Here is a 9086-nt window from a genome sequence, read left to right as displayed (position 1 = left end):
CACAGATGGAAGGTCATGTGATCGCTAACTGGCGAACAGTTTCACTTTATATATCAACGAAGCAGAGCAGAACATTTAAGAGATGTATATTGGTAAATTACCAAATATCCTGCCCCCTACACTTACACACATTGCAAAAAACATGAGGTAAAGTAGCCAACCCCTTCAATGATTTATGATCTCTCCCTTCATTTTTGGCTGAAGGCATATACTTTAGGACTTCAATCTGTCAATGCACATAACTAAAGCATTAAAACTTTTACTTAGGGTCATGGCATGTGATGGATTGTGATGATTAAATTTCCCATAAGGGCACCAAATGTGAAAGGATTTTCGTTCCATTTAACTGAACTGAGAAGATATCATAGTGAGTACTGACAAAATCCATGTAAATTCCTGATTGATGCTAAACAATTGATTCCTTAGCAACTGATTTGGTTTTACACCATGACACAATATTGCAGGAAGGCACCAATGCTGAATTGTAATATCACATTGGGGCATATGTACTAAAGCCGTCTAAAAGTTGGTGCCAGTAAAATGTATCAATATATTGACACTTCTGTAAAATTTTGATGTAACATAAGTCTTGGCCCTTTCATTCCGTCTCCGCCCATTTTATGATGTTATTATGATGTTTTTAAATCTACCACTAGGCATTTTGGACAAATTATGATGGATGTTTTGTTTAGCTTTTTGGTATGGAAATGTAATTTAGTATGAGTTCTGTTTTATAATTTCTGTTATAAATTCTGTTTTCATTTTTTTTAACAATTCCTAAGTAGACTAATGACCCCCTTTGCAACAATGCTTGGTCTTGGTATCATTAACATTTTGTGTTATATTTAGCGATATTGACTCTTTACATTACCAGTCCCTGGGCTTATATTCTGTTGAATTACACAATAGATAAAATTCCAGATGTAGTTTCAGGATTACATGAAATATACTGAGGGTTCCCGGCTTTCACACAACATTCACCTGATTTTCTAGGCAGCACTACAAAAGTGTATTCTTATAGCTGACTGGTTACTCATGGCAACATTACAATTTAGCTCTTATAATAAATTTTTTCTCTCATTTAATAAAATTACCGTGTGAAATTGGCTACAACCTAACAATAGAAAAGTTACATAACAACAACTACAGAGTGTTTTCCAATGTTTTTCAGTTTCCATTAATATTACGTAGAATGCTTAGAGAGGCACAATTAATCCTATAAAAAGTAGGACAGCTTGTCCTCAAACAGTACCTTTTCTCCTATTCCTATCGGATATATTACACCTATTTTATTCCTTAAGGAAAAGATGAAGTTCCAGGTCTGCTGCTATTTTTCCACTTTAGAACTGAATGATTTAAGGGAAATCTACCATGCATAAAACAGGGACACTTACACAATGAGACTATGGTAAATTTGCAATCCATCTCCTTTCTTCTAAAATTAACTTTTAAAATTATGATAATGAGCCAGAAAGGCTACTGGGGTTTTCCAAGCGCCCCTCCGTGCTGTAGATTCCCAGAGTATTATACTGTCTCACCCAACCCCTCTACTCCTGGTCGGCATTTCCCCTCCATCTGCCTGATGTAATCAGCACAGGAAGTTTTAGCACACAATAGGAGGCAGGGAACTGTTCCTTCACAGTGTAACAGCCGGTGAATTGGCAGCAAGGAGAGTCTCTGGGAACCGGCCAAATAGCCCTTCAGGCTATTTAGCCTAAATCATAATAATTAATCATTTTAAAAGGATGGAGGCCGTGGATAACAAATATAAGAATATTACCACAGTCACAGTGCCTGGATCTATGAGTAAGTGTCCTGGTTTATCCATGCTTGAATTTCATGGTAGATTTTCTTTAAGCAAGTTGTTACACAACAGTGGTCCATGTGCCCAATGTACAAGATAACCCTTCCTTAGAATCAATGATCTAAACATGATGAACAAATTTCAGAAGGATCAACGATAAGCTTCCTCTACAGTGTTGTCCATTAGTCCCACTCAGTGGGACCAATGTCTTGAGTCCTGAATCTTAGCTTGTGTACCAAAACTACAACAGACAGAAGGGTCATTGGGACAGATTTCTGAATAATCATCAGGCAAGTGACTACGAAAAGAAGGAGGAGGAAAAATTCCTAAAACATTCCTAAAAACTTGTAGTCTGTGTTTTAGAGGACATCTACCACCAGGATGAAGGATTGTAAACCAAGCACACTAACATAGTGGTGTGTGTCCCCTCTGACAGGATCTGCTCTTCTTTAGCTTCTTATACTTTTGTTTCTACAAAAGAAGGCTTTAAAAATGATGCAAAGCAGCCTCAGAGGCTCCAGGCTCCATTGGCATCTATGGACCCAGAGCTCTTCAGCATCATTTGCATCATTTTTAAAGCCTTGTTTTTAAAAAATATAAGAAAATAAGAAGATAAAAGATAAGCAGATCCTTCCGGTATATCCAGGACAATTGGAGGAAAAACAATTTGGACAAATTTGTTGAGGCTTCCGCTAAGTCAATCTTGCAAGATTCAAGATCTGTATTCCCAATCATAACTTATTTGGAAATATTAACATATATTTGTAATGATATGTCACAAAACTTTTAGCATTTTGTATCAGGATATAACATCACAAACCCCCTTTTTTGTATATGTGCATATTTTAAATTCAGATGTTGGATTTAATCCTTCCCACAATGCCACTTTTTGTTCCTGAATCTTTCGATCAACGTTCAGCTGCTCCTCAATTTTCCCTGCCATCGTCAGGCGGCTTGCTGTCAGGTGAGGTGCGCTTTGGTATTATCCTGATGGATAGATAGCTCTGGGACAACGTTCAGAGGAGAGTTGAGTGATGGATCTGCTCTCGGTATTCACAGGACTTCCATTTTTTAAACATGTTTAGTCTAAGACTCAGAGCAATTTGTCACTCAACACCACAGGGTCTTGCAGTCAGACTTATAGCTAAACACAGCATGGGACAGCCGGGGCAACAAACAGGAGTCTTCAAGAACAAAATACAGGGCTAAGACCTGCCTCCTGGGGATTCTTACTGACATGATAACACACATCTCTATACACATTATTTCTAATGTAGAATCATTATTTCTAATGTAGACTAATAACATAAAAAATCCTAATAATGTAGATTTAGCTCATACACATGAACAAGAATTATCTGCCAAAAAATGATGATACCCCATGTTAAGGAATCATGTATTTCTATTAGAGCAGCAACATTCAGATTCCATATTGCAATCATCCATCAGTGATGGAGGACATTTTTATCAATCATTGATGAGGTTGACACCAAGTTCGGGAATAAAGTTGGGTGGAGTTGCCTGATGCGGTCTATGGAACCAATAGTCCATATATATGCAGCCATATATGCATACAGGCAGTCCCCAGGTCACGTCCAAGATAGGTTCCGTAGATTTGTTCTTAAGTTAAATTTGTATAATATTATTTTTGTAATTATGATTGTAACCCCAGTCAGAATTTTTTTGTTCTCTATAACAATTGGATTTTTAAAATGTTGGATTTTCATAAGAACCAGTAAACAATAGACCCTAACTCATTATAGCCTAGGAATAATGTACAGTGAATTACAAACATCCAGAGGTCCGTTTCTAACTAGGGGTTGTCTTTAAGACGGGTGTTCTTAAGTAGGGGACCGTCTGTATTTAGTTACAAATGTTTACATGTGCCTCAGTATTAAAAAAGTTTACTTTGCTTTACAGAATAGCTGGGGCAAAGGTATGTTCATACACTCTTGTTTGGTTAATTATATTTTGTGGACATACACACCCAGCATAAAAATGATCACTACTGATCACTTCAGTATCTGATTCTACTGTCAGTTACTGGTATTGACAGGAGGATAAAAAATTGCTATTTAACATCCCCTCAATGACAATTTTCTGTTATCCAAAAAGTGCAAAAGAGGTTTTTGTGACTTTTTTGTGTGGGGGGGGCTTCTTTACATAAAAAAAATTGCACCATATCTTTTGCGGTGCTTTTGTAACAAGTGGACTGTACAATAGTGGGATAGCAGGACCATGGTCTGGAGGAGACTGACCTAGATTTCAGTTTTCAGGAAAGGCTGCCCCAGAGATGTGCCAAAGTTAGGTTGTCAGTCTACTTTAAAAAGGATTGAAAACAACAGTAAAACGAAAACTAAATAATGATCTTTTATCTTTTAGCCATTTGTAGACCAGCAGATCAGGACTAAATCCAGTGATAGATTGCAGTAGTCCCTTATGAAGGGCATCATAACTATTGGAAAGTTACTTAAATATCTTGTTATCGGTCCAGAAGTTCAGTAAAAAAAAAACAAGAACATGGAGATAGTGGAAGCTTTGACCACAATGTTACCCATGCAATTGCTTGGTTCTTTGATGGCCATGGAGGCTCCACACAGTGCAGCTGATTTTCCTAAACTAATTGGTAAAAAACATCTGGTTTAGGATAGTCAGAAAAGTTTGCTCATGACCGGCATCAAGGTTAAAGTTATGACATTTATAGCAAATAATTAGACTGTTATACAGTATTAGGCTACATTCACACGACCGTATGATTTCTCCAGTCCCGTATTTACAAGCCGTATATAATTGACGTTTTTCATCCGTATGCAGCACGTATGTGACCTGTATTTTATACATCCCCATAGACTTCTAGGGCATACGGAACTGAAATACGGGAGATAATAGGACATGCTCTATATTTTTATACCGCTAGTATATGGTACGGTACGCTACAGTGTAAAAAACAGCAATATAAATGGTTACACGTATTGTCCATTGAAATGAATGTGGCCGTATGTAACCCGTAAAAAAACGGTACGTATACGGACGTTTTCATACGTCCATGTGAATGTAGCCTTATACAGCTTTCAGTTCTCATATAGACCCTGAATGATAATTCATCACCATGTGCACAACATCCTTCTCACCTCACATGGATGTACCCATCACCAACATGTGCCACTATAAACAGTTAGTGTTATATGCTATAGGTTTCCGTGCTCTCTCGCTTTGTACATCAGCTAGGGGCTGGTGATTTTGTTCTGGGTCATGACATTTCTTATCCTTCTTTGTTTAACTCTCATACATAAGATAAGAAATGTGTGATCTGAAGATGTGTGCAATCACATAGCACATCTAACTTCTGCAAACACAACTGCTATAATAATGATGATTCTGTAAATTGTAGTAGTAAGAGTTGTAATAAGAAGATCACACAAGTAACAGGAAGGTTTATAAAGGGTTATCTGTATTTTCTCAAGATCACACTAGAGCCAATGGTGTTGGCAGGTCTTCTGACCACATATGGTACGTGTCTCCTTTAATACCTGCCTGCTGCTTATTCCAATCCTCAGGCTGTCACATTCTTCAAGTCTATTGATACAATACATTGTGACAAGCAAAATCCCCACAGCCTCTCACCGACCCCAGCACCCTTTGATGGTGTCATAGCAAGGAGTTGGAGCATGGAAGAATGTGGGATTTCAACAAAACAAGATCAAAGGCGGCAATGAAGACATTGGGAGAAGAAGATTCAACTGAAGGTGATTGATATTTTTGGAACCAGTGCTCTTGTATTTGACACCAAGCAGCAGAAATGGAAATAAAGCCATGGCCATCATATCGGTGCTTGTAAATGGGAAGGGAATGCCTGGAATTGATTGAAGGAGAGCAACCTGATCCATAAATTCCTCTTTGGAAAACATGCCATAAAGGTCAATCAATACTACAAACAAGCCTAGATCAGAAAAAATGATGTAGATGCTAATGCTGCAATACCTCCCATTGCCACTGCAGGGGAACTGATCAATGTATCCTTATGTGTTGTGCTTCATAAAATGCAGTGCTGACTATTCCAAAGCACAGCGATAAGATGAGGGCTATTGCTTTCAGGACTTCATGGACTCAAGCACACAGCTACATATAGATCTGTAAAGCTTTGACAGATATGTATTTGTCTTCTAATGTATATCCCTCTAATGTCATACAGAATTATATGAGCTCTTGGTCCGTCATACTCTGTATTTATGTTTTTCTCTCGAAGGTCTAAGAAAAGGGGGAGACTAAAAGATTCTTGGAATGAGACGATAACCGAAGAATTATTTCTGACTGTCATATATGGAAGGCACCTGCCTTATGGGGTTTTCTGCCTTCTTCTGGATCAACATTGTAGAATTATAGATGAGACCTGATGGACCCGCATCTTTATTTCACATGATCGTCTATGATAATATAAAAATTTGCCTTCATATCCCACATGGCTCTATAGACAAAGGGGGGCATTTTTTATATGCTGGTACATGTGCGCCGGCATGTAGGTCAAGCCTTGCCCCTCCGCCACCAACAGATACATCAAGAGGCTCAGGCTTGAATGATCTCTAGTAATAGCGAGTGCAAAGGGCTGGGACAGTACTCCCTATTCCATCCCACTCTGCCGCCGGCCACGTCCTCCTCATATTCAACCATGCCCAATTGGAGCTGGGGGAGAGAGAAAAATAATCGCAATGTCTGGTGGTTCCCCGAGTATAGCGATTATATCGGATTCATCTCCACCATAGTCTTCACTCACTTCGTAATATATTTGAAACCAAGGGTTCCATACATGTCATAGATTGTAAGCTCTTGTGAGCAGGACATTTATTCCAATTGTTTCACCTGCTGACAATTTTATTATGATAGCATTATATGAATAAAGATTTATTGTTATGATTTTTTGTAAAAATGTATAATAATTAAAAATGCTTTTATATATATATATATATATATATGTATATATATATATATCTTTGTGGAAAAACAGTGACATAGAAGGTATGAGTACATGTACAATAGTCCAGACACTTTTAATGAGATGCCCAAAAGTGATAATCCTGCATTAGTTGTCACCAGGTGTTGTTTCTAAAGGGCACTTAATGCTGAGGAGTACATAGAGGGCGAACAGGGAGTAAATATGCAGTTAGCGAATGTAATTAATCTGCTTTTAGGGATTTCTAGTTTAATTTTTTAAGGAAGGGAATTTCAGAGAATAGGTGCAGCTCAAAAGAAGTTCACCGTGATCATACCGAACCAAAGAATAAAACAGAGGGGTGATTTGGAGCGCACAGTGAAAGTCGCAAAAACTGAGCCTACAAGAATGTGACGCAAACATTCTTTTTTTTCAATTTTTCCACATTTTGATTTTTTTTCCAGCTTCCCAGTACATGGCAAGGAATCATAAATAATGACACTGAGAAGTAAAATTTGTTACGCACAATATAAGCCCTCACACAGCTTGTACACAGAAAAATGAAAAAGTTATTGAATTTTGAAGGTAGACAGCAAAAAAACGCTGCGTCCTTAAGGAGTTAAACAAGAAAAACTGATATATAACATGGTCAAGTATTCAGACCCTTTGCTCAGTATTGAGTAGTATCACCCTTTTCAGCTAGTACAGCTGGATTTCGGGATCCTCTCCAGTTCCCTCAGGTTACATGATGAATATTGGTGGACAGACATTTGGATTAGTCATAAGGTTGTTGTTAATGACCCTAAGCACGTAGCTTATCTTGTTGGAAGGTAAACCTTCAGCCCAGTCTCAGGTCCAGAGCACTCTGGAAGAGGTTTTCTTCCAGTATATCTCTGTACTTGCCGCATTTTTTTTTTTCTTAATTTGCAACTATTCGTGCTGTTCGCGCAGCTGAAAACCACCCATAGCATGATGCTGCCACCACCATGTGTCACTGTTGGGATTGTATTTGGCAGATGATGAACAGTGTCTAGTTTTCTCCACACAATTCAGCGTAGAATTAACACCACAAAGTTCAATCTTCATCTCATCAGACCAGAGAATCTTATTTCTCATAGTCTGGGAGTCCTTGATGTGTTTTTTGCAAACTGTGTGCGGCTTTCATATGCCTTGCACTGAGGAGAGGCTTCCGTCTGCACACTCTGCCTGGTGGAGGGCAATGATAGTTGACTTTGTGGAACCTATTCCCATTTCCATACTGCATCATTGCATCTCACAGTTACAGTGAACTTGGACTTCGTCATTACTTCTCTTACCAAGGCTCTTCTCCCACAATTGCTTAGTTTGGCTAGATGGCCATCCCAAACTTCTTCCATTTAAGGATCATTAAGGCCACTTGAGGAACCTTGAGTGCTGCAGAAATTCTTTTGTAATCTTTGCCAGATCTGTGCCTTGCCACTATTCTGTCTATGAGCTCCTTGGGCAGTTCCTTAGACCTCATAGTTCTCATGTGCTCTGACATGCACTTCAAGGTCTCATTTAGACAGGTGTGTGCCTTTCCTAATCAAGTCCATTCAGTTTAATTAAAAACAGGTGGAGTCCAATGAAAAATTAGAACCATCTCAAGGAGAATCAGAAGGAAATAGACAACATGTGAGTAAAATATGAGTGTCGCAGCAAATGGTCAGAAAATGTATGACCATGTGAAATTTCATATTTCCTTGTTTAATAAATTAGCAAAAATATTGACATTTATTTTTTTATTTTCTGGCAAGATGTGGTGCAGAGTGTACATTAATGATCAGAAAAATAACTTTTTTTGATCTCACCAATCTGCTGCAATGAAACTAAGAGTGAAAAATTTAAATGGGTCAAAATTAGAGATGAGCGAACATGCTCGTCCGAGCTTGATGCTCGGTCGAGCATTAGGGTACTCGAAACTGCTCGTTGCTCGGACGAATACTTCGCCCGCTCGAGAAAATGGCAGCTCCCGCCGTTTTGCTTTTTGGCGGCCAGAAACAGAGCCAATCACAAGCCAGGAGACTCTGCACTCCACCCAGCATGACGTGGTACCCTTACACGTCGATAGCAGTGGTTGGCTGGCCAGATCAGGTGACCCTGGGATAGACTAGCCGCTGCCCGCGCTGCTCGGATCATTCTGTGTCTGGATGCCGCTAGGGAGAGAGCTGCTGCTGGTCAGGGAAAGCGTTAGGGTGTTCTATTAGCTTACTGTTAGGCAGGAGTGATTCTCAAAGAACCCAACAGCCCTTCTTAGGGCTACAATAACGTTCTACTTTTTTTATTTTAATTTGCATCTAGTACCATTTTGTGAGGAATTAGCAGGGGGACTTGCTA

This window comes from Engystomops pustulosus, chromosome 9 (assembly GCF_040894005.1).
Source record: "Engystomops pustulosus chromosome 9, aEngPut4.maternal, whole genome shotgun sequence".
In the NCBI taxonomy this organism is placed as follows: domain Eukaryota; kingdom Metazoa; phylum Chordata; class Amphibia; order Anura; family Leptodactylidae; genus Engystomops; species Engystomops pustulosus.
The sequence above is the reverse complement of the archived record's forward strand: the minus strand, read 5'-3'. Positions refer to the sequence as shown.